Source organism: Lissotriton helveticus, chromosome 3_1, assembly GCF_964261635.1.
Source record: "Lissotriton helveticus chromosome 3_1, aLisHel1.1, whole genome shotgun sequence".
In the NCBI taxonomy this organism is placed as follows: domain Eukaryota; kingdom Metazoa; phylum Chordata; class Amphibia; order Caudata; family Salamandridae; genus Lissotriton; species Lissotriton helveticus.
The window spans coordinates 583,961,067-583,987,673 of record NC_136061.1 but is presented as its reverse complement, the minus strand read 5'-3'; the positions used below and the strand labels follow the sequence as shown (position 1 = coordinate 583,987,673).

At 44.7% G+C, this 26,607-nt stretch overlaps 1 long non-coding RNA gene across 2 annotated transcripts in view; it reads right to left on the bottom strand.

The window, feature by feature from the left end:
* LOC144824670 (uncharacterized) overlaps window positions 1–24,571 on the bottom strand; it is a 28,559-nt gene extending 3,988 nt beyond the window's left edge. Inside the window, exons 1-4 of one of the 2 annotated variants that reach the window (XR_013609049.1) lie at window positions 24,511–24,571; window positions 3,414–3,525; window positions 3,230–3,321; window positions 2,295–2,602 (exon numbers count right to left, since the gene is read on the bottom strand). This is a non-coding gene — a long non-coding RNA (uncharacterized LOC144824670). Of the gene's footprint in view, window positions 1–2,294; window positions 2,603–3,229; window positions 3,322–3,413; window positions 3,526–24,510 lie in introns of those variants that run through there. The other variant, XR_013609048.1, reaches the window with a different exon arrangement.
* Between the last annotated feature and the right edge of the window lie 2,036 nt (window positions 24,572–26,607).

Sequence of the window (26,607 nt, the reverse complement as noted above, 5' to 3'; positions counted from 1 at the left end):
GAGCTGAAAGTCTGGAAATAAACAGCAGGAGAGATTGAGAAATGCACTTTTATTCTCAAACACATGAGAGGCGAGGAAGGCTCGGCCTGTGATAGGGCTGTTTCCGGATGTAATGCTGCAAATATCGTTGTTATACTTGTAATAGCGCACGCCCGCCAATAACTTGGTGTCGTAGCGCTTTTACCGGCAGAAGCATCACAGCGCATCAACAAGACAAACACTGCTTGCTGCCTCTCTGAAACACAATCAATCAACCAAAGTAATCAATCAATCAATCAATACATTTGTAGAGCGCAATACTCACCTGTGAGGTTCTCAAGGTGCTGTGGGGGGGGGGGTGGCTGCTACTGCTCGAAAAGCCTCCTGAGGGTTAGTAGGTCATGGGTCTGCCGTAGGAGGATGGGGAGGGTGTCCCAGGTCTTGGCGGCAAGGTGGGAGAATGATCTGCTGCTGGTGGTTGCTCTTCAGATGCGGGAGACGGTGGCGAGAGCGGCGGAGCGGAGCTGGTGGTTCGGGCTGTAGAAGGTGAGTCGTTTGTTGAGGTATGCCGGTCCGGTGTTATGGAGCGCCTTGTATGCGTGTGTGAGGAGTTTGAAGGTGATCCTTTTGTTGATGAGAAGCCAGTGCACGTCTCTCAGGTGTGGTGTGATGTGGCTGTGGCACAGGATGTCGAGGATCAGGTGTGCAGAGGCGTTCTGTATGCGTTATAGTTTCAGGAGTTTGGCCGAGGGTCCTGCGTAGAGGGCGTTTCCGTAGTCTCACCTGCTGCTGACGAGGGCCTGGGTGACCGTTCTTCTTGTTTCGGTGGGGATCCACCTGTAGATCTTGCGAAGCATGCGGAGGGTATTGAAGCAGGAGGACGAGATGGCGTTGACTTGCTTGGTCATGGAGAGTGTTGAGTCGAGGATGATCCCCAGGTTGTGTGCGTGGTCGATGGGTGTCTATGCTGCTCCCAGTGCGGACGGCCACCAGGAGTTGTCCCAGGCCGATGGGGGTGGAGCCGAGGATGAGGACTCTGTCTTGTCCGAGTTCAGCTTCAGGCGGCTGTTATTCATCCACTCGGCGACGGCTTTCATTCCTTCGTGGAGGTTGGTTTTGGTGGTGAGGGGGTCCTTGGTGAGGGAGAGGATCAGCTTGGTGTCGTCGACATAGGAGATGATGTTGAGGTCGTGTAGTCACAGAACAATAACAAACCTCCCCCTATCAATTAATTAACGTGTAGGTAATACATCCAAAAATAAGAGAAACATCATTGTCCCACAGACAGAATTCTTTTCTTTATTTATTTTATCAAAAAATTGTTTTTTTTAAGCAGTTGTATATATTCATTCAGTTATGACAAATCTAATAATTTCTATACATAAAATGACTAAAGCAGCCCCACCAAGACATAATACAAGAATGATCACACATCAATGGCCATACCACAACTCACAGGCACACCAGACATATCTAAATAAAGAAAAAAGAACAGTGCATGAAACAGACCATACATACAAAAATCACAAAATAAATATTTCAAAACATCAATATATGGTAACAAAATATGGAAAACGGGAAGCGCCAAGGCGCGTTTTGAAGTGGACTATGAGACCAACAGTTCCTTCGTCAGGGCGCAGGAGGTACAGTTCATGAGGTGGTCAGATTCCATCCGAGGTTTATTAGTTATATATATATAAAAAGTGGTGTTGGGGCTCCTTTAACACACTATATATCAATGCACATGAACATAATTAGAATGGCACGGGCTGGCAGATAGAGGCCACGAGGTTCAGTGATGCATCAGGATTAGCTTCCTATGGATCAGACGAGCCAAAAAATCATGAATATAAAGGCGATCTATCACAGAGATAAACTAATGAAAAAGGGGCAGCATGGAAATCTTCAGTCATAGGGCTGTTCTTTATCAGTTGGACGAGGATAGAAGGATAAAACTGCTATGCACGGAGGGCACGTTGCCTAAGTATGCACTGAAGTTAAGAAAGGGCAGAATCCTTTGGACTCGGTGCAACAAAGTTATGATATTCAATCAATCAGCATTTTCCATACCACCTGGTATCTATTCACTCATCCATCATATACACATTCAACAGAATTGTACCATGTAATTCCTACAAAGAGTCATTAACCCTGGAGATACCAAAAATATATAAATCGATTTATTGAGGAACATTTTTCCTTTTTAGATAAAAAAATGTTTAGAAAGAGGGGGGTAACACAGACCCTATATTTTATAAGCACAATAAACAATACATCATGTTATAGAATTAACAATAATCACAAAAAATCAATAAACAATCATATGTTAGAATACAATTAATTAAAAAACACAATAAAACAAACTTAAAAAAAATACATAGCATAGACAGATTCAATTTGTCATTTGTATACTACACATGTTTTCCACCAATAATTTAGGCATGGATCCTGGTATCAGCTACTCAATGGCCCACGCTTTTTACCGATTGTGTATTGTGATGAGCGTCAACGCGTTTCGATGGAGGTTATTATTAGACCATCATTCTCAAGACCAAGCAGTATTTACTCTCTTTGTTCTAAAATATGTTTGTCCATATTTGAATAAAATCACTTTTACCACCACCTGGGGGATAAAAGAACAGAATATCAATCATGTAGTCCCATAGGATAAAACCCTCTAGGTAAATCTATAATGAAAGCGATAAACACATCACCCATATTCATATTTAAAACAGGTCCCACATGTTTCATGTTAGGTCGTCCTACCCCGTCACACCCAAGTAACAAGTGAACAGTTTAAGAAAAAGGGGTTCTGCAGAATTTACACTATCATAATTTGGTCCCCCAAGTAGACACAGTAAATCCATTTAAAAGCAAACGAAAGATCAAACACTGTATTAGAAATTGCATGGTATCTTCTGTATCTGCATGCTCACACTCATTCAAATATATATAGGGCATTTATTATGAACAAGATTCACACACCCGCAATTACACATGTTACTACCTTAACCTTTCTCAGAAAGATGTGTTGGAGAAAATGAAATGATAATCTCACCTCCAATGGGCCGTGGTAGCCGTCTCAGTACTACTAAGAAGGTATAGAGTACTCTAGTATCTTTTCTATATGGTATATTACAAGATACTACAAATAGATCTTTGGGGCTAGAGTAATATACTCCTATTAGTACCTTCATAAAACATGCCCTGGTTAAACTAATTGACCATAAGCAAAGATACACGGGCTTACCTCAATAAAGAGTTTTTTTAGACGGACTATATTCATACCATGTACTGGTTGACAAATAATTCTAAAAACTTCTCAGGGAGTCTCGGATACACCTATAGAAATATAATATTTCCAAATCTTAGTAGACCTAAAACGCGCTACCTCAGTCTGCATTTCTATTGTTACCTAGTATCACAGGAATTACCTTATCTGTGATCTCTGCCTCAAACCGCTTTGTTTATCTATAGGTCGAGTCGGGGAACATTCTTCCTTCATGCAGGGTGAGTTGCTGTTATTAATGGGCGACTTGTTCGAATCTGTAAATAATAGCACATGTTATTTAGTGCCCGTTTCTTTGGAACTAATCATACCTCATCTGGTCATTCATTTAGACACCCTCGTATTATCCCCAGTTGAGGTGCTCCATATATTGTCCTTCAAGCAATCCTATATTGGCCACAGGAGCTCAAACTTGATAGAAATAGAGAAAAAGAAGGCTGCTGATAACTCTCTAAAGGGCCCCATAGGCATAGCCCTGCGTCTCCCGGTCGAACCCAGGGATCCATATTGCTAGTTTTCCACCACCGAAGTTAAACACAGGCCGTTTGAATTAAAGGCATCTCAAATGTATACATTGGAAGGCTGGTAAGTCCTTCTGGAGGATGCAAGTCCGGGGGTCTATCTGCTTCCCAAGGGATCTGCCAAGGTTGTGTAGTCGGGCACGTGGGAGAGCGGTGCCATGTAGACGTTGATCAATGTCGGGCTGAGGGATGATCCTTGGGGTATGCCACAAGTGATCTCAGAGGCTTTGGAACAGAAAGGGGGGAGGCGGACGCTCTGTGTTCTGCCGGAGAGGAAGGAGGTGAGCCATTCCAGAGCCTTGTCTCGGATCCCTGCGTTGTAGAGGTGTGTGCTTAGGGTGCGGTGGCAGACAGTGTTGAAGGCGGCTGATAGGTCCAGTAGTATGAGGGCCGCGCTTTCGCGGTTGTCCAGCAGGGTCCTGATGTCATTGGTGGCGGCGATGAGGGCAGTCTCGGTACAGTGATGTCATCGGTGGCGGCGATTAGGGCAGTCTCGGTACTGTGGTTGCTGCGGAACCCGGACTGGGATGGGTCCAGGATGTTGTTCTCTTCGAGATAGCGGGTCAGCTGTCTGTTGACGGTCTTCTCTATGACCTTCGCTTGTCAACAGGAGCAGGGAGATGGGCCGGATGTTCTTGAGGTCCTTAGGATCCGCCTTGGGTTTTTTCAGTAAGGCGTTGATCTCGGCGTGTTTCCAGCTCTCCGGGAAGGTCGCGGTCTCGAAGGAGATGTTGATGGTCTTGCGGAGATGGGGTGCGATGGAGGCGCTAGCTTTGTTGAAGATGTGGTGTGGGCATGGGTCTGATGTAGAGCCTGAGTGGATGGTGTTCATGATTTTGATGGTATTGTCATCATTTATGTTGGTCAAGGTGCGCGATGTAAGAAGGTGGAAAGGGAGTCACACAGGTCTTACGATAGTGGGATGTCGTTGGTGTTAGAGCTGGGGTTGGAGAGCTCCTTCAGGATGTTGAAGAGCTCTTTGCTGTTGTGCACGTTGTTGTCAAGGTAGTCCTTGAAGGAGGCCCTTTTGGCGGATCTGTTGAGATGATGGTGTCTGCGTATGGCGTTCCTGTGGGCTGCGTAGCTGTCCGGCGTCTGTTCACGGTGCCATTTCTTCTCTAGTGTACAGCAGGTTTGCTTGGAGGCCTGGAGGCCTGCAGTGAACCAGCTGGCTTTCTTGTTAGTGTGTCTGTTGGAGGGTTTCTTAATCAGGGCGAGAGTGTTGGCGCAGTTGTCAATCCAGCGTCTGAGGTCGTGGAATGCGTGTTGTCGGTGGGTGGGCTTCAGGCGAGGGTGGTGTTTAGCTGGTCTTCGTGATTTTGCACCAGCTGCGGTGGGGTATTTGTTGAGTGCGGAGGTGCGTGGTGGCTTTCCGGAAGGTGAAGTGGATGCAGCGATGGTCAGTCCAGTGGGGTTCGGCGTTGTGACTGAAGGTGACATGGGGGCTTGCGGAGAAGATGGGATCAAGCGTGTGGCCGGCGGAGTGGGTGGGTGTTGTGACGAGCTATCTGAGTTTGAGGTTGGCGAGGTTGTCAATCAGGGTGGTGGAGTTGGTGTTGTTGTTCTCGAGGTGGAAGTTCAGGTCTCCAAGGAGGATGTAGTCTGTGGAGGCAAGGGCGTGCATGCTGAGGAAATCAGCGATGGAGTCGCTGAACTGAGGCCGGGGCCCGGGGGGTCTGTAGGAAGTGGTCCAACATCAGGCATTTGTAATTTAAGTAAGCATATATTGTGAACATTATCCTAAGTGGTGCATCACATTTGTAATTGCCTAGACTCCATCAGAAATGCTCAGGTTAATTTCGGCAGAAGGTGATATATGATTTGGAATTCTGGGACGCTCAGGATGTGGGATGGGGAGACTTGTGATATGGATTTCTACTTAAAGTGGATGGTACCAATGATACTGGTGCTTTCAGCACGCATGGCTTGCGGACTATGAGCACATTAGGAGCTCTTTATTGAATATCCTACTCAGATAAGGATGGGAGTATATCAGTAGGCCATGGGCATATATAAGGAACATGTTGGGTGAATAATAATGGAATGTGAAACAGGCATTCTGCAGGTTAGACATGAATGCTCAAAATGCGATGTAGCGTCCAATTATGCTGTGCTCTGAATAGTTGGGGGAAGTGGAGTCAGCTCAACAATGGAGAGGTTAGTCAGATACAAAGGGTTATGGGTAACGACTTGCAGACCAGTTGAACTTTAGATTGTGGAATATTGTTCAGGCATCTGTTAGCACTGGGAATCTTAGAATCATGAAAGGAAAACGGTATGCACGGTTCAAGTTTTACAGGCTCAATGGAATGTCAGTAGGCAAAAAAGTTGAGGTAGACATTGCTAGACAATAACTGCAGAAAGAGCTGCAGGACTATACAGTAATGGGTCAATTTCAAGAATGGCAATTGAAGGATATTGTCATTTCACCCTGGCTGCAGGGAGTTCAGAAGACAGTAGGTTGGTGGTTAGGGACAGGGGCAAGGCGGTCCAGTGTGATCTAATCTTTTTCCTGACCAGAGGGACAGTCGGTGAATGTTTTTATCTTAGAGTAAGACAGCTTGTTGCAGTATAAAAGGGCAGACAATGTTGTGCAGAATGTGACAGATTGCAGCAAGCAATGGTTAAATGTGACATGAAGTTTGCATTTCATTCTTGCATCCCTGGATTTCCAAATGTTAGCTATGAGTATCCCCCTTCATTGGCATACACATGGTGGCAGGAACCGCGCGGCGCCTGTCACGTTGTGCATTTCAATACACAACATGCACCTTTAACATTGCGGCAGGTGCTATTTACAGCACTGCACTCCGCATTGTTAAAGGTACGAATGCACCTGCCAGTGTGGCGGGAGCATCCTAATTTGCCTCGTGGGACCGTCGCACCTCTGGCGGTCAGTCCCATTTTCCATTACGGTCCGCCCGCCATCTTAATGGTGCCCAAAGTATTTCTACTACATACAAATAAAAGGAAAATATAAGATTTAAGAATAAAATTCTAAAATGAAATAGTCACATTCTAAAATGCATCATTCCAATCTAAACAAATCTGGGGAAGGCATTGGACACTAAAGGGATGATATTTATTATTATCACTCCAATCTAAAGCAATTAAAGGAAAGTGTTGGACACTAAAGGGGTGACATTTACTATTCCAGCAACAACCTAAACCAATTTGAGTAAGGTGTTGGACACTAAAGGGGTGACATTTACTATTCCCACTACAATCTAACTATATTTGGGGAAGGTGTAGGACACTAAAGGTGTGCCATTTACTATTCCTACTATAATCTAAACCAATTTCAGGAAGGATTTGGACTCTAAAGAGTTGACATTACTCTTCGCACTCTAATGTACCCCAATTTGGGGAAGATTTTGTACGATAAAGGAATGACATTTACTATTCCCACTTCAAAATATAATGATTTTCAAAATGTAATACACATTAAACATTTTGGCCCTCATTACGATGTCAGTCAGAGTTGCCTCCAACCGACACCGTTGCAAATTGGAAACTGGCCGACCTCGGGTCTGCAGTTCCGACCGCATTGTTTGGATGCGACCGAACATGGTGCGGTTCGAAACATCCATTTTTCAATCAAACCATGTGCGTCAGGCTGAAACCGCCCACAGCACAAGTGCCCATTGAAAAATTGAGGTTTCTAAACATCCCTGCACCATGTGACAGGCACCGTGACTTGCCACATGGTGCAGAGCTGTTTAGGGGGGCACTATGGTGCACCGTGGGATCAAATGCAGAGGGCCAAGGGGGCCCTGCTGGGGGACCCCAAAGTTAGTTCCGACAGCCAATCCATGTCGGAAAGGCTGACATGGATTGGGTGTCGGGGTACGACATCATAATCCCGACGGCAGAAATGCCATCCTTAAAGGATTATGAGCGCTTTCTGATTGGACCCTTGAGTCTATCGGAACCACGTCGGATTCCTGGACGGTTAAAACTCAGACTGCTGTCATCATAATACGGCAGTAGGACTTTCTCACCTACAATATCGGTGAGAAAGCCTCTGACCAGCGGTCAGAGGTTTTGCAACCAACACTGTAATTTTTATATGCACAATCAATACTCCATACTCACACACAATATTTTACTTTAACATTTTTAAAACGTATCTAAAAACACAGACCAAAATTATAAACCTATATATACATATTTAAATAGTAAGATGTAAAAGATATCTTAATTACTATTAATAATAATTAATATATTTTTCAAAGTATTTACTACCATTCCTAAACTTTAAACCATAAAATGACGAATAAAATCATATCAGAAAATTAGCAATTATAAAATAAAAAAATAAAGACATTTCATAATCTTAAAAAGATTATAAAATCTTTTTTTAATTAAATAAACATTTTCAACTAAAAATATTTCAAATATTTCTACAATTTTACATTTTTTACAAAATGTTTAAAATCTGAATATTTTACATAGAAATATTTCAAAATATTTAACTTTATTACAAAGTGGGTTATATATTTATACATATTATACTATTCATTTGTTATTTTAAAAATGTAGTTAGTAATGTATATCTGCATTGCTATGAAATTAAAATGTATGAAACATATTAATATAAGAACATACATTAAACAATCCAAAATTATTAATTTGCATATGTTTAAAATGATTAACTTAAAATGTTATTGAAAAATGTTGCCACCCTTATCCCCTAAAACCCAATATCCTGATACTATTTTTTTTAACTATTATTTGTATACATTAATACAACTAAATAATGCACATTACAATAATTTCATAAGACATTATATTACTAAAAACACTAATAAATAAAAATAATAAACATAACAATCAAACACACTACAATAAATTACATACTAATGAACACAAACTATATTACATACAATGATATTTTCTACATAAATATTTTTTTGAAACTACATTAAAAGCACTACAACAGACATTTTTACCTTCGATATTTCTGTTGACTATATTTTGGAAATCCCAATATTCTTCACCCAAGATTTTTGCATCACAATATTTTTTTGATGATATTGTGTCCAAATACCGGCAGCAGTGGGAAGGCTGCGAGGAAGTGGTCAGATTTGAGAGAAGGTACGCAAGTACATTTCTTGGGAAATGAGAGAACTGGGAGGAATTGAGCTGGAAAATAGGAACCAGGGAAGATTGGAGGGAAGCAGGCAGACTAAGAATAAAGGGGACAGACTTTGGGAAGAATGGGCATTCTCTGAGTATAGCAGGTAGACTTGGAGTTGGAAAAGCAAGAGGGCTGAGAGCAAAGCGATTCAGCCTGGGGAAGAACTGACAAATTTGGGGGAAAGCTTGCAGACATCCAGGGGAAAAAAGGCAGCCTGAGGGAAAAATGGGAAAACTCTCTGAAAACAGGCAGACTAGAGAGGAGCAGAGACATACAGGTAAAACTGTCTGGCTGAGGAGAAATCATGATAATTCAGCCTGAAAACAAGTAGACTGGGGTGAAAGTGAGTCAATTAAGGGGAGAACAGGTAGCCTGTGAGAAAGCAAATAAGCTAAGAGGAATTGGGCAGACTTGAGAGGACAACAAGTAAAATGGTAGAAAAGCGGATACAGAGGAGAGAAAGCAGGTATATTGACAAGAAATTTGATAGACTCAGGGGAGGCTGGGTAGACTTAGAGGTAGCAGGCAGGCTGAGGGCAAATTGAGGCAGACTGGGAAGAAAACCGACGTTTAGTGGCGGCTTCTCCGCTATGGCGGAGGAGCGTTGCCTCACTGCTTTCAAGCAGTGCTAGAAACAAAAGCATATAATGATAATAACTTTCAGTTATTATGATTTTATGTTTCCTTTGTGGGCGGGCAGGTGGACGTGGCTGCTCTGCTCTCGGAGCAGGGCAGGGAGGAGTGGTTTGCCCACTCCTAAGTGCACAATGACTGTTTGGTCGGCCCTCTCAGGAGAACATGCCCACCCCTCCTGCCCCTGGCTGAGCGCTGGGTCACAGTGCTCAGACAAATCACAACCCTGTATTGCAGTATTATGATTGGCTTAGGGGAGGGAGCCTGGCTGCCTGCTTATTGTTCCTGAAGTCAGAAGCAGGAGAGCAGGAGCAGAGACACGGGACACGGCGGCGGCAAGGTAAGTAAAATTTGTTTGATACTCCTTCCATCGTGACCCTTTCGCGTGACCCCCCCCAGTGACCCCTCGCATCCAACTTCAGACGTGGGGGAAGAAAGTGCAGACTGAGGGTAAGCAAGCTGTTTGAGGGACAACCAACTCACCAAGGAGAACAATCAAACTTGGGTTAAATGGAGCAGACTGGGGAAAGCAGTAAGAATGACTGGGGAAAACCAAGCAGGCTCCGGATAAAAAGGAAGTAACCAGAATTGGGGAGGAAAATGTGCAGACTGCGGGAAAGTGGGAAGGCAGAAGGGAAAGCAGGCAGATTTGGGGGAGAATTGACTGGTCGAGAGGAAAGTGGGTAGGTTGTGTGGAAAGTGAAAAAACTTAAGGGTGAATAGTGAAGCTTCTTTGTTGATTCATTGGTCATTGGACAGATCATGCACCATATTTGCTATTTTTCAATGGCTAGGTAAATAGTGATGTTTCTTTGCTTTTGCAAAGCCACCAACCAAATAATGAATAATCTCTGCTTTTTATCCAGGGGCCAATAAATAGCTAGGTTTCTTTGCCATTTAGCACGCTGTTCGATAAATTGTGCATAATCACAACTATTTAACCAGCAGCAAATAGTGAAGTTTCTTTTGAATTTGCATGGCAACTGGCCAAACCATGCATCTGTGTGCTTTTTACCCAGTGGCTGAGTAGGTCATAAAGTTTCATTGCTTTGTTCACGGCCACCACACATATAATGTATGCCATTTAGGCGGCAGTCAGTTAAATTGCAACGTTCTTTGGTGTTTGTGTGATTTTTGGCCAAACAGTGTATAATCTCTACTATTTAGCCAGTTGACAGTTAAATAGTAAAGTTTAAATACCAAAGGGCTTGTAGTCACAAGAAAAGGTGCACTGCCATAACAATTAACACACTGGATAAATAATAGGTTCGTATCAGGTGGTGCAAAGGGTGAGTGGAGAGCCCTTGGAACCACTCAAGGTGAGTAGTAAAAACTACCAACTGCAGAAATAACGGGGTTACCCAATGCACTCAGACAATAACACAATTGTTAAGTAACAAATAACGAATCTGTACAATAAGAGCAAAGCAACAGAAGATGTCTAGGAATCTCCAGAGGGGGAGTTGTCCATTGGAGTCCTTTATTGTTTCAAACAGCCAGCCGACACGTGTTTCATCGCTATCGCGAATCCTCAGGGCTCATAGGGCTGTAAAAAAAACAGTAGGTCGCTTAGCTGGTGATACTTCCGACCCAGCCGGGCCCGTGACCATCAAATAGGATAAATTCAGAAAATGGTCTCCACACACGATGTGATGCGCGTGAGTGGAAACTTCCAATATCTTTAAGAATACATGCAGTCCGAGTGGTTCAAAGAAGAGGCTCTGGAACGAGCAGTGTATGGTCCAACACTCGAGAGTCTTGAGTCGGGTACGACTAATTCTCAGTACTGAGGACGCCAAACTCTATTCAATACCTAGTGCGGTGCAAAGCGTGTCCTCTCTCCGGGCCGGAGAGAGGGCATGCTTTTTCTGAATTTATCCTATTTGATGGTCACGGGCCCGGCTGGGTCGTAAGTATCACCAGCTAAGCAACCTACTGTTTTTTTACAGCCCTATGAGCCCTGAGTATTCGCAATAGCGATGAAACACGTGTCGGCTGGCTGTTCGAACCAATAAAGGACTCCAATGGACAACTCCCCCTCTGGAGATTCCTAGACATCTTCTGTTGCTTTGCTCTTATTGTACAGATTCATTATTTGTTACTTAACAATCGTGTTATTGTCTGAGTGCAATGGGTAACCTCATTAAATAGTAAAGTTTATTTGCTTTCTGCACAGCTGCCAGCCAAATAGGTAAAAATGTCTCATATTTGTCGGGTGGCAGATAAATACCAGAGAAAATGCACTATTTACTCAGCAGCCAGCTAAATAGTTGCCATAAAAATAAAAATAGACAAGCAATGGCATAGCCAATAGGTCTCAGCTTTGGGACATTATACGTTTTAGTGACAGAGGCAAGATATCATTTTAGATGCATTTTTGCAAAAAATATAGCTAGAAAGTCATGTTTAACCATTTTGGCCATTTGCATAATAGGTAACTGAGCAATAATGATTTAATGCAATGTAAGGATTTGCACGAGGGCATACAATAATAAGAAACGGAGTAAGAAAACTTTAAGATAGGAGTAAAATGGGGCTCTGTTTAAGGCTATATGAGTTTTCTGTTTTATTCAATATTTTAAATAAATGGCTCATGCTTTCTTTATTAAACACTCTTTCCCACATATGAAGTTCTTTTTATGTTGAATGACTGTTTGCCTTGGGTTTTTGCCTGGTGCTGTGCTAGAGCCTGGAGCTTAATATACCTGCTCAGCTCTGCACATTCGCTCCGTTTTAACCCGTACAATTTCTGATGAATAAGGGCTTATGAGTTAAAAGTGAGATTATGGTGTACCAAAAGTAAGTGTGTACCAAAAAAGACGCCCGAGATTGGCAAAGAGCCACCAGTCACAGTGCGTCCAAGTTTCTCTCTTTCATGTGTGTTTGCATGTTGGCATTCTGGTACTTGTAGTTCTGTTTATCAATTAGAAAGTCAAGACTGCAAGTACCAGGACACAATATAAAAATACGGACCGATGTGCAATACTCGTACATTGAATCGGAGTCAAATGGGCATTACGTGACGTCTACCAGTGCTTAAATAGTTAGGTTGCGGCACACTAGCGCCACCTGGTGGCCATTTTCTGCCATGACTGTCTGTTAGAACCTGCAACCTTTCTCCAACCTTTCTCCATAAATCCAGTCCGTTCCGGCTGGTGGTTTCTTTACTCAGGCTTAACTAAAGCTCTCTTCGTGCTGAATTCAGCTGGAATAATTTAACAAGCACAAGCGCGGCAGGCTGCTGGCAGCAGGGGGAGGCGCATGGGTGCCTCGCGTGGCAGCAGGGGGGGGGGGGGGGGGGTGCGCAATTCCCTTGCGAGAGCGATAATTGCTACCATATGGCGGCGATCGCTCCCGCGAGTGAATCGCCAGACGTGCACGCTTTGCTGCCATTGAAGGCAATGTAACGTGTGCACGTTTTTGGCTGAAGCCAAAGCGATAGCTAAAGGTCTTTTTGTCTATTCAGCGCATGGGCGCTGCGTAGGCGAGACCTAATAAAACATTAATGGAGACTTTGAACAGCTATTTTACACAGAAAACGTTACTCTTTTCGGATATTTTCCTAAAACGACATGAGAGAGATCATTCTTTGTATGAATTAAATTCTGTAGTGGTATAATATCCGACTTCAAGCCTCTAACCTACCTAAAAACTTTTACCCTTAGGGAAAAATGTACTGGCACTTTCAATTCTAATTAGCCCTAGTCTGGAGTACCAAGAACAAGTAACTCTCTAAAGAAAGAAATCAACTGAAAGAAATAATCTCCAATTCATTCATTTTTACCTACTGCCGCCTTGTAAGGACGCAGGATTCAACCTTCCATCTTGGCACTGAAATTTGATCCTGATGGCTTGTCTATCAGTCTACATCTAAACTAGCAAAACACACAAGATGATGGACGGAATGTTGCACAATGGCAAAATATTCACCCCCACTCACAGATCTGGGTTTAATCCATCGTTATTTTGCTCACCAAGCCACCCCAGTTCAGACATGGCCATATGCAAATCAGTCTTGAACCTGTGCCTCAAGGAAACAGTCCGGCCCGAACTGCCGAACCATGTCTTCCCTGGACTGGAATCAAGCATCCTAGGACCGGTTTCTGGCTATCAGCCGTCTTCTGCCAGGATACCTTGACTCCAGTGGCTTAGTGAGCACGGGACCCACGTCTGGGCATACCCTTCCCACAAAGGGTGAACAGCAAAACACACAAGTTGATGGACGGAATGTTGCACAATGGCAAAACATTCACCCCCCAGTCACTGATCTGGGTTTAATCCATCGTTATTTTGCTCACCAAGCCACCGCAGTTCAGACATGGCCATATGCAAATCTGTCTTGAGCCTGTGCCTCATGGGAACAGTCCAGCCCGAACTGCCAAGCCATGTCTTCCCTGGACCGGAATCAAGCATTCTGTGTGTTTTGCTGTACATCTAAGCTAGAGCACCGGTGCTTAATAAGTAAAATAATGAGGGCCTGTGTCCCAAAACCGCTGCTCAGAAGCATGGCCAGTGCTATTAAATGTCAGTGTGCTGAATGCCAAGGCTGCTAGTCCTGAATCCACCACATCCTCTTCAATCCACTTCCGGACACTGCCTGCCCCTTGAACTAACTCTGGTTGTTTCCTGCTTTCTCCATTGGTAAAGGGTTTCCGTCGTTCTCTTCTCCTTTCCCGTGTGTTATGCGCTTTCTTGTTCTCGAGGAAATGTCTGATGAGGAAAATTGAGTGCCAGTGGCCCCCACCGATAACCACTGGCTCAAATTAAGTACTGAGTACCAGACTTGAAGAAATTAGGCTCGACTGAATCGGGTTAATAATTCTGGGGCTGCTCCCATAATAAGTGTAAGAGACGCAGGTGAAGTTTTTTTTTTTTAATTACTATCGCCTGGGAGTTGAATCTAAATAGAGTTTTCAGGACCTGAATCTGCCTTCAGTCTGTCAGCAACATCCTCATGCAAAGCTCACATCTGAACCTTTAACCGCCTAAACGCCCAGTCCCAGCCCCACATTGATGGAGGTCTGTCAGATAGCCACACTTCCTGGCTGACCGACCCATTGAGCAGGGATCAGAATAGCTTGTCGCAGACCAGAGGTCATATGCATTAGAGGTTGAGGTCACAGCGTGCAGACAACCACTTGCCAGGCCGAGTCGTCCACAGCAACATGGTTCCCCTAGAGCTACACTGGTAGCATGACTATCTTTCAAAATGGCACCCCGAGAGTTGGCAGAGTTCAGAGCGAGCCTAACTTATAAAACTTCACCCAAAAAAATAGAATAGGGGCCTTAAATTCTTCAGGCCATAGGGTCTGAGAAGAACACAACAGGGACCTCCCCCTTCTGAGTTCATAAAATACCGTTCATAAACTGGCACATGGTTGTATTCACTCCTTGTTTCTTGGGAGAGGCCACACTGTAAAGAATCCTACCAGGCCACAGACCTCCTTTAAAATGGCAGGAAAATATGGATATTCTGGGGCCTCTGACCTGGTATTTGGAATGTGTCAACTCTTTTAAAGTTTATCATGGCACTGAACATCTAGATCACTCACATGCTAACTCCGCCTGTGTGTTAAAGTGAATAAGCATGCCACAGTTCTTCCCAGTAGAAAACTGTGGGGTGTTAACATCACAGAGGCTGGCAAAGGATGCTTGGGGTGAAAAAGTTAGGGCCGGCCTCCTCTGCTTCACTCTTCTCTCTGTAGCTTACAAAGTTCTGTAGTGGCGCACTAGTTGTTGCACGTCACGTAAGGACGTGACGCCCGCGCATCGCTCTCCAAGATGGCCGCCGCACATCTCATTAGGAGGCGCGAACGGAGACGCACAGAGCAGCGCCGGCTCGGCGCTCTTCAGGAAAGTAGATATATTGAAATAAAGAAAGTGTGCAACCACATACTGGGTCAGCGATTCATTGCACGAGCATTTCTACAGTGGCGACGAGGTCGGGAAGCGACCAGAACCATCAAAAAAAAACAACAAAAAAAAACAGACCCAACTCGAGGGAAACCCGGGAGAGCCGGCAGGGCCCCAGCCAATCCGGACCCTGTTGCAGTAGGGATCCGAGAGACCATTTGACCCTGGCAGCGCCAACAGGACAGAGCTTGGACCTATACTACAGATAAGTTCCCATAAAAAAAAAAAAAACCTGAAGAGCGTGGCAGAGCCCATAACTGCCCTGACAGGGAAGGCAGCAGGAAGGTGGCACAGAGACCTCGTGCAGCCAAGACAAGCGCGCCAAATCCAAACCGCCCAATTACACGAGAGGTAGCGAGCTGGCCGCCACAAAGCAGGGAGAGGGGGCTGACACCGAGAGTCCCCAGGCACAACCCTGCAAAGAAGAAGCGGGCAGCACCCCAGGCAGCCCCACCAGCAAAGGAGATAGGGCAACCACAGTCAAGGAAGAGAAGATGAATACACCAGCGGGATATGCCATAGCGCCGGTCCAGTTCCTACCGAAACCAGGGGAACCACTGATGAAGTGGGAGGACTGGCGAGAATATATAGACAACTTGATAGGGGTCCTGGAGGACGAGAATGAAGAGAACTTCAACCCCAAAAGGAAGAAACGCATACTACTACTCAATCTGGGCCCAAAAGGACTCAGAATCTACAAGAGTCTGGTGCCCAAACAGAGAGACAGCACGGACGATGATGTGTATGCCCACGCCATCGACGACCTGAACGAACACTATCGACCCACTGTATGCGTATCAGTCGACAGATTCAATTTCCAGCAGAGGAAACAACGGGCTGGAGAGTCGATTGAGGAATACATAGCGGCCCTGAAGAAACTAGCGGCCACGTGCAGGTACGGAGTTTATCAAAGACCAGATAGTGATGCACACCTCCAGCACGAACGTTCAGGACAAGCTGTGGGCGAGTGGAGACACCACACTCAAAGATGTGATGGTCATCGTCAAGAGGGCAGAACTCGCACGCAGGTGCGCCGACGCTACCAAGAAAGACACGGCAACCAGTGCCATGGTAAACAAGGTATACGAAGAGGAGCCCCGCAGGGACCAGAGGTACAAGGGCCCCGCACAAAAAGGACCCTACAAATGGACACAGGACTGCAAGGAAAACAAACAGGCAACGACACCAAGAAAACGTGCTACAGGTGCGGTAGTTGGTCCCATGAGGCACATGATAGAAGATGTCCCGCATTCAGGGCCAAGTGCTTGCACTGTGGCATCATCGGCCATTACGAGAAAGTGTGCCGGAAGAAAATGTCAAAAAACGTGGTGAAGTACATCGACCAAGGGGAGGAAAACCAGGACGAGACCACAGAAGAAGACGTAGTCACTGTCTTATGCATATATGACCAGGTATTAAGCGTGAATGGAACAAGGACAACCAAACCAGTATTAGAGATGAAGATGGGCGGAATAAACATTAGTGTAGTGGCGGATACTGGCTCCCCCTACACAATAGTTCAGAGAGCGGTGTGGGACGACACCTTCAGACCTAAGCTAGGACCAGAGTTGGAGAAACTGGACATCCGACCAGTCACATATAATGGCGATCGCATCCCAATGGTGGGCTTCCGGCTCCTGAAGTTCGAGTTCAGAGGCCGGTCAGCGCTCTGCAAGCTATACGTCTCAGAGAGGGGACCGTCTGTACTGGGATGGCTGGACCAGGGCGACCTGGGAATAAAATTGGACCTAGGAGGAAAAGAACAGATCCTGCTCACGGAACCGGAAACGTGGCCCAATTTGACTAAGTGGAAAGAAGACTACCCAAGGGTGTTCGGAGGTACAGTAGGGAAACTGGAGAGATTCTAACACAAGATCGTACTTAAGGAGGACGCCATTCCAGTCGCCCACAAAGTAAGAAATTTACCCATAGCGGTAAGAGAGACGGTTCAAACAGAGCTTCAAGACTTGGAGAAGAAAGGGATAATTGAACCCATTTCCTGTGCAGAATGGCTCGCACCGTTGGTGGTAGTCATGAAGCCCAACGGAAAGGTCAGGCTCTGCGTTGACCTGAGAGAACTAAATAAGAACATTGTCGTGGAGAAATTCCCCCTCCCGAGGATTGAGGAAATGTTGGCGAGAACCAGGGGGGTCAAATGGTACTCCACCATTGATTTGACCTCCGCTTACCACCAAATAGAATTGCACCCGGACAGCAGAAAACTCACATCATTCATCACCCCATTTGGTTGCGATCATTTCCGCCGCATGCCGTTTGGACTGGCCTCGGCAGCTGCCGTGTTCCAGAAACTAATGCACCAACTGTTTAGGGACATGACAGGCATCCAATATTTCCAGGATGACATTCTGGTAATGGGGCGAGACAAAATGGATCATGATCAGAAGCTCGGAAAAGTGCTGAAAACCCTGGAAATCAAAGGCCTCACGGCAGAGTGGACTAAATGCCGATTGGGCCTGGAGTCGGTGACCTATCTAGGCCATGAAATAGGGGTACAAGGCATCACACCAAAAGCAGAAAATGTAAAGGCAATCGCTGAAGCTCTGCCCCCCACCAACAAGGAGGAGGTTAGATCATTTTTGGGTATGGCGGAGTACTACAGTAAATTTGTGGTACACTTTGCTTCAAAGACACACCATATGAGGATGCTGACCAGGGAGAGCACCAGTTTCCAATGGACACCAGAGGCACAAAATGAATTCGAAACAATCAAGAAGGACGTCACGGGAGCAGTGCCGCTAAAAGGATATGACCCACAGGGCGCCACTGTGCTCACAACTGACGCCAGCGACAAGGGCCTGGGCGCAGTGCTCATGCAAGATCGCGGACAAGGACAGATGGAGACGATCAGTTTTGCATCCCGGGCATTGACGGCCACTGAAAGCAAATACAGTGTAATCGAGAAGGAGATGTTGGCCGTAGTGTGGGCCATGACGAGATTTCGGCAATTTCTATGGGGAACCCGATTCCTGCTAAAGACAGACCATAAGCCGTTGGTGAAGGTGCTAACATCGAGTGGACACGCCAACGCCACTCCCAGAATATCTAAAATGACTCTGAAACTACTTGAATTCAGGTATGATGTGGAGTATATTCCAGGAAATCGAAACCGAGTAGCAGACTACCTGAGCAGGGCTGCAGCCATGGAGCCAGGAGAAGAAGACCCCACAGACCAAAGAGAATTGGTAGCTCTCGTGGAGGATCAGGAGAAATGCATCAGCTACCAGGAGTGGACAGAGGAATATGAGGAGGACAGCGTCATGAAAGAAGTGAAGATGCACATTGTCAAGGGCTGGCCAGACAAAAGACATGCGAGTGAACACATCAAGCCATACTATGAAGTAAGGGAAGAACTGTCGGTAGGAGACAAAGGAGTGTTCACATATAGAGGAGACAAAGTGATCCCCCCAAGGAACCTCATATCCAAGTTACTAAGCATGTTACACGAGGGCCACCTTGGCATAGGAAAATTGAAGTTAAGGGCCAAACAAAACTACTGGTGGCCAGGCATGGACATAAGAGCGGAGAGGCACGTCAGAGAGTGTCCACAGTGCCAAGGAGCTGACAAGACGCTCAAACCCCTGCGTCCTGCGCTAGGACAGTTCGAGACCCCGCAGAACCCGTGGGATGAACTATCAATAGACATATTAGGACCCATCCTTGATAATCAGGGCACTCAGAAGTATGTATGTGTCCTCATGGATCGATACTCCAAATGGCCGGAGGTGAAGGTGGATGAGACTATGGACACTGAGAACATTCTGAAATTTTTGTCCGACACTTTTGTGAGAGAGGGCGTCCCCAAGTCCATCCTGAGTGACAATGGCCCCGAATTCACGTCAGAAAAGTGGAACAAATTTATGCAGAGGAACGGCATCACAATCAAACACACGGCGATCTACCATCCAGCTGGAAATGGCTTGGTGGAACGATTTAACAGGGTTGTAATGGGCGCCGTACAAGCTGCGATTTCCTGCAACAAGGACTGGGAGAAAGCCATAGAGAACATGGTATGGGCCTACAGGATCACTCCCACTGGAACTGGATACAGCCCATTCCAGATTTTGAGAGGGCGTGAACCCTTCACGCATGACAACCGGATTTGGAAAGAGAAGGTTATCACCAGCGAATGGTCCCCCGCGGTGGTACGTGCCAACCTGGAAAAGGCACAGTCCATCTATACCAACCACTACAACAAACGGAAGAATGTAAAAGGGGCAAGCTTGGAAAAAGGCGAGTGGGTAAGAGTAAAGCTGGCAACGCTACAGAAGAAAGGAGACAGTAAATACAGCAGACCCATGCAAGTCAAGGAAGTGTACGACCGAGCGGCCCTGCTGAGTGACGGGAATGTGTGGTCCCAAGACCGCATGGCCAGGTGTAACAAGATCTTGCAATGGGAGCAAAATGGAACTGAAGGGGAGGACATGGAAGACCCGCAGGTAGAAAAAGAACAATGTGCAAGTGAGCAGCAAGAAGGGGGAAGTGCCAGAGATGAACGACTGGAGGAAGGAAGTGAGAACAGTAACCAAGGAGCCGATATGGACATACGAAGGAGGAGTATGGACATGGGTGCTGCTGCACTGAGAGAAGAAGGATGCATCGAGATACAGAGGCAAGGGGCTCCGGCGGACCCAGTTCGGGTGACCCGGAGCGGAAGGTCTGTGGTGAGACCCTCCAGGTTTCGAGATTACAACATGGACAGCGAACTGTAAGTGACTCATTCAATGTGTAGAAAAAGGGGAGATATGTAGTGGCGCACTAGTTGTTGCACGTCACGTAAGGACGTGACGTGCGGTGGCCATCTTGGAGAGCGATGCGCGCGCATCTCATTAGGAGGCGCGAACGGAGACGCACAGAGCAGCGCCGGCTCGGTGCTCTTCAGGAAAGTAGATATATTGAAATAAAGAAAGTGTGCAACCACATACTGGGTCAGCGATTCATTGCACGAGCATTTCTACAAGTTCATGTTTGCTTCTTTGAAGGGAAATTAAAGACAAAGTGGCAAAGTCATTTAAAAGCAGATTCAAGGCTTAACATTCCATTAGCTGGCCTGAGGGACTTGGCCACACTGCCTCCGTGGAGGGACAGAGGAGAAGAAAAAGGGAAGTGGGGGAGCTTTGCCACAAATAACCTTTTCAATCAGAAGAGAAACCATCTGTAAAAATTCCATTAGAAATTTTAATTATTGCTGCCTTCGGAAGGGATAGTGTGCGCTAGAAATCCCTGACTGCTTGATTCCGCGCGGGGTCACGGATGGGTGCAGATGTTCTGTTCAATCCATTAGCCTCCTCGGTGCCACCTGGTTGCCGCTCGAGTTCCCTGTTCATGAGACTCGCCGTCCCGCAGGCCTCGTGAGGGAGCGGGAAGTAAAATGGAGTCTGAGCGTGACGAGGTTCCGTCTCCAGGGGAGGCAGAGTCGTCTCCAAGAGTGCACGTGCAAAATGAGCCCGTGCTCAGAAATGTTGGCATGTTATGTTATAATATGTTAGCTGTACTCATTTTGTTTGCAATATGCCATTAGTAAGGCCTCTCAGCACTGTAGGCCTCCTGCGACTGCTCGTCCAATTCGAGGATTCCGATATAGACTGGTGGGTTATGAACTCTAACATCAGCAGTGTATTTGTGGTGTGTTGATGTTTACAAGAGATGTGTTTCCATTATTGATAGATTGCTGAGATGTGAATTTTAAAGAGAGTGGGAGAAACATGAGACCATTGTTAGAAAACTGTGAATTAGAACCATGCGTCGAAATACTTATCTCCATTGCAGAATACCACAAAGGTTCAGTTGTAAACATGACCCAATTTTTTCGATAAGTAGTTTATATGTTGGAAGGCAGAACACCCCTAACAGTTGCAGTATCTGCCCAGCTCAGCCGGCCTTTCGATAGAGTTTCTAATTCACCCACTGTGACCGAGGAATGTTTCCTGCTTCCTGACATACTTCTTCAGTGCTCCTGCTCTCTAGTATCACAGATTTCTTTTATTTTCCCCACAATAATATATTTTTCTGCATCTTTGAATACAAGAGAGGCCAGTGAGTGGCTGCGGCAGGAAGCAGAGTTGAACTGGACAAAAATAGCCCCGTGGACCAAAGAAAAAGTGACCCATATTTACACATACACATTTTACATTAACATTTTACAATTTACAATTACAATATGCACATTACTGGGTAGTACTTAAATGGTACATATTTGTAACATTTAGTGCAGGTGGAGCATTTTAAGCACTTTGATAAAGTATCAAAGCTAATTATTGTGCAAAATGTAAAGACACTTTTACAAAGAAGCTTTATGATGTCTCGTCCAAGGTCTTTCTATGGGCAATTTGTGGCACGTGATCAATGTTTTTAAATACATCTAACTGATAGTGCAGTGCCAATGAGGACGGCAATGTTAGTGCCTTCAAAGAAGTAACTGTCACAGCAGGAATGAAGCTCTCACTCAGCTTGGTGCCCTGGGGTTACTTAGGGTAGGCAGTTTTTACTGCAGTTTTGGTTTGTCTACTCAGCCCGTGGAGGGATTTATGGTGGGGCAGAAAGGCGGGGCGGGGCAGGGTCAGGGTGGAGGGTTCTAAAAACCGGAATATGGATAATTGGAGGTAAGTAAACAATAAAAAAATAAAACGATTGTTTACTTACCTCCAATTATCCATATTCCGTTTTTAGCACCCCCCACCCCGCCCCCGCCCGCCTTTCTGCCCCACCGGAACTCCCTCCACGGGCCGTGGCTGGTCTACTGATTTAGAGCGGCGTTTCTCCAGGTAGTATCGATATTCTCTTTCATTGATCTGTACAATAGATGTCTGTGTGAGTGTTGGTGGGCAGAAGGTTGTGACAGGAGCATAAAGTGACGCACGTGAGTGGTGCTGAGGGGAAGAGAATTTGGCCTATATTTACAAGCCCCTATTGCCAGCACAACGTCGCTTTTAGTGGCGTTGTGTTGGCGATAAGGGCTACGCCTTATTTACAATGCAGCGTTAAGCCAATTAAGGTGGCTTAACGCTGCCTTGTAAATAGGGCACCCTTTCATGCTATACTTAGCGTGAAAGGAGAGGGCAATGGGTGTTGAGGTGGGCGTACCGCCGCAACACTCATTAATTTTGATGCTGCCCCCTATTTGCAATGGTGGCGTAAATAGGAGGAAGTGCCAAAATTAAGACCAGGGAAAACCTGGTCTGAAACAGGCAAAACGAGGAGTAAGGCTTTATTTCTCCTCGTTTTTGTTGTTTCCATGTGTACTGCCTTGTGCAGCACACATAGAAACAGTAAATTGCCTATGATTGTTTATGTGCAGGAAGGTCCTCCTTCCTGCACGTAAACAATTAAAAAAAAAGATGACGTTTTGCAACTTGTAAGTGTGCTGCATTAAGCAACACACATAGAAGTTTCAAAATGCCATGAATGACAGAGACCTTCCTGCACATAAACAATCCTTTCCCCCAATGCAGACACCCTTGCACTTTGGTGCAAGGGTGCCTGCATTGGTGCTAGACAGCTGAACTCAACACCAGCGCTAGGGGAAACGCAGGAGTGCGCCACATTCTTGTGAATATGGCACATCCCTGCTTTTTCAGTATGGAGAAGCGTGGCATTAGCAATCTTGTAAATATGCCCGAGTTCGATGAGAGTTGAAGGCTGGGGAGAGAGTAGTCAGGCATGAAGCAGAGAATGGGCCAACCTTTATACATGTAACTCAGATAGAAGCTTATGCACAGACAGCCTGTTGGTAAACTTATTATTTAAGAGCGAGCCAAGGTCTTCCTAAGGGTTATCTTATCCTGAGAAAGGTTCCTGGTTCCTGAACCTAAATAGGTTTCATTTAGCCAACTTTTCTTCCTCAGTAGGATTGATCTGAATATAAACCTAACCTGGAGATCACAGGCATTTCAGGTGAACTGCAGTGAATAGTGTAACTGCACTCCTTATTTTTTCAACGTCTCCTAACTTATGAGTGATAGTACTAAACTTTTTGAAAACGTGTGTGCACCTACCTTATTAAGAGATTGGACCCCCCACTCTTTAAGTAACAAAATACACACAATGGCTGTAGGGACACCACAGCCTAGATAGAGCACAGCTTTTGGACAATCAATGTCTCATTGTATTTCCCACAATGTGTATCATAATAAATAAACAAAAAATAATATCACAAATTATACCTGTGCGTATTGTTTTTATATTTCAAAACAATTTCATTACAATTTCATCAACATATCAATGTCGGTAACAATGAAATCTACTCTGATTTCAAAATTCACTTCCAACATCAAAATTATACATGTGATAGAGTTCTATCATAATCCAAGTGCAATACATGTAAATTTACAAACTGAAACAATCCCAATGCATTTCGGGTTCTAGGCTGAACCCTTAGTCAGGGGATGAGTATAGAGTCCTTGCGATAAGGATTAGAACAAAATTGCAGTCTTCCACAGCGATCTACAACACAATTATATTTGGTTAAATATAAATACAGTTGGAATGCGCACTCTTAAAAGAAGTAGAAAACTGAAGCTTGAGAAATGTGCTTACTATTAAGAGGAGTATAAGATCCTAAAAAGCAAAAAGGGGGAACCCAATATGTCGTGTGGAAGTCCAAACGTGAAAATGTGATGTGAAAAGATGCTACTATTAAAACAAGCATGGATTTCGAAAAGGGAAGAAAGACCCAGCGTCTCAGTGCAAAAGACAGAAGTGTTATAAACAACGATATATGAATGAGCCATGTGAGCCTTAATACATGCAGCCAAGTAATCACAAAAGGTCAATTAGTGTTGCGGTGTCTTAATACAATCCTTATATCCCAATCATTGAACTGAAAAGTGTACTGGCCACTGATGCTGAAACGCTTACCCAAGCGCGATCTGATTGTTTGAAACAAAAGACGGAAATAGTCAATCAATTCATGTCAAGTCAGGAAACTCCTAAGGGTTGAACAGTATATTAACTAACATATAAATAAATTGTGGTGTGTTAAAGGATACCATAACTTAAACACGACGTGATCGACTTACAGAAAAAAGATGTAGTCACTTCACCGGATATTTTAACTGGAGCTGTCGCCGAACCTTTTCTTACATCAGAGTTCTCTAAAATAATATCAGAGAAATAAGGTGCTCTTTTTAATTTACCTTGCTTCTATATATGTGTAGTTACTAACAGGTATGTGTAAAATATAGACCGTGTTCTCACCTTGACAAACGAACAAACCGTCAACGCCGGCCTCAAACGCTCACCTGCAATAGTAGTGCGCATGTACCCAAGGTCCTGGGTCCATTTAAAGAGACCGTATTATTTTGACTCGTGTCACGTGATGACACCATGGCAAACACGGAAGAAGAAATTTCAATAAACTTTATGGACATAACATGATTGCCCTCTCGATGGAACAAAAGTTTCCTGATCGTATCAATGATGTCTCACCTGACAACTACTGCAAACAATAATGGCGAAAATGACGCCCTTGTGATTATCTGGTTTAAAAGTGTTAAAAATAACAAAAAATGTGAAAGTAAAATAAAAATAAAAATGAGTGTCTAGTGCGCGCGCTGTACGTGAAACCTATCCTTTATGTGGGGATTAAGAATGGCAGATTATAATATCCACAGTAAAATAATTTAGTGTGAAAGAAATATGAGAGTGATAGCTGAAAAAGGTTTTAAGAGAACAGTGCGAATTCCTTACAATGGAAAAACAACTAAATGCAAAATTCATAGTTGTTCATTAATTATATTACAAAAAACATGCCATTTCATAATGGTCACTATGCCCCCCTGGAATGAACGTTCCCAGTTTTTTAATCCAGTATGTTTCTCTTCTGGATAAGGATACATTTATATCTGTCCCTGAACCTATTCTGATTTGCTCTAGAACAGTGAAGCGTAATTGAGGTATTGTGTGGTGAGTCTGTTCCCAATGTACAGCTAATGATGAAGAAGTATTGTGGTTACGAATCCTACGTTTATGCTCAATTATCCTTGTTTTTATTTTTCTGCTGGTTCTCCCGACGTATACTAGCCCACAGGGACATTTTACTGCGTATATAACTCTTTCAGAGTTACAATTGGATGTATGTTGCAATTTTATCGGTTAACCTGTATGTGGATGCATAAATGTATCTCCCACCATAATATTGCCACATTGGCCACAATTGTAGCACTTGCTCATGCCTTTACAAGCTTTTGTAGTTTCTACAAATTTGGGTTTAAGCAATTCTCGTAAGTTTCTAGGTCTATTGTGGGCGAATAGAGGTTGATCCCTGAAAATATTAGTGAAATCTGGTTCCTGATCGATGATCTCCCAGCGTTTTCTTATGATTCTCTTTATTTGCGAGGCTTGAGTGGAGTATTTCAATACAAATAATTCTCTTTTTTGTTTTTTTAACACTGGGTTGTAGTAACTGACCTCTGTTTTTTGTAGCAACGATCTCCTCCGCTTTCTTTAGAGTTTGTAAGGGATAACCTCTGTCCTTGAACTGCATCAACTGTTTATCAATTTCTTGGGTACAAGTGCGTTCATCAGAAGTTATTCAGTTTTAGTATGGATTCTTCCAACAACAGTTTTGAGCCTTTCCAGATCACCAATATGTTGTCTATATATCGAAAGAATGCCACCATATTGGCTTGCCATACTGGATGTTCCAGAATACGGACTTGTTCAAAATGGGACATAAAGGTATTTGCATAGGAGGGGGCTCTAGGAAACCACGGTCTCAGCATAGTATCCTACGCTGACAACACCCAGCTCATCCTCTCCCTCACCAAGGACCCCATCACCACCAGACTCAACTTCCAGGAAGGAGTGAAGGACATAGCATAATGGATGAGCAGCAGCTGCCTGAAGCTCAACTCGGAGAAGACTGAGGTCCTCGTCTTCGAACCCTCCCTACTCTTCTGCATGGGACAATATATGGTGGCCCTCCACAGCCCTCCCACCCCTATGGACCACACCAGAAACCTCAGCATCATACTCAACTTCTCCCTCTCCATGACCCGACAGGTCAACGCCGTCACCTCCAGCTGCTTCAAGACCTTCCGCATCCTCCGAAAGACATTCAAATGGACCCCCCCTGAATCAAGGAAGACCATCTCCCATGCACTCATAACCACCAG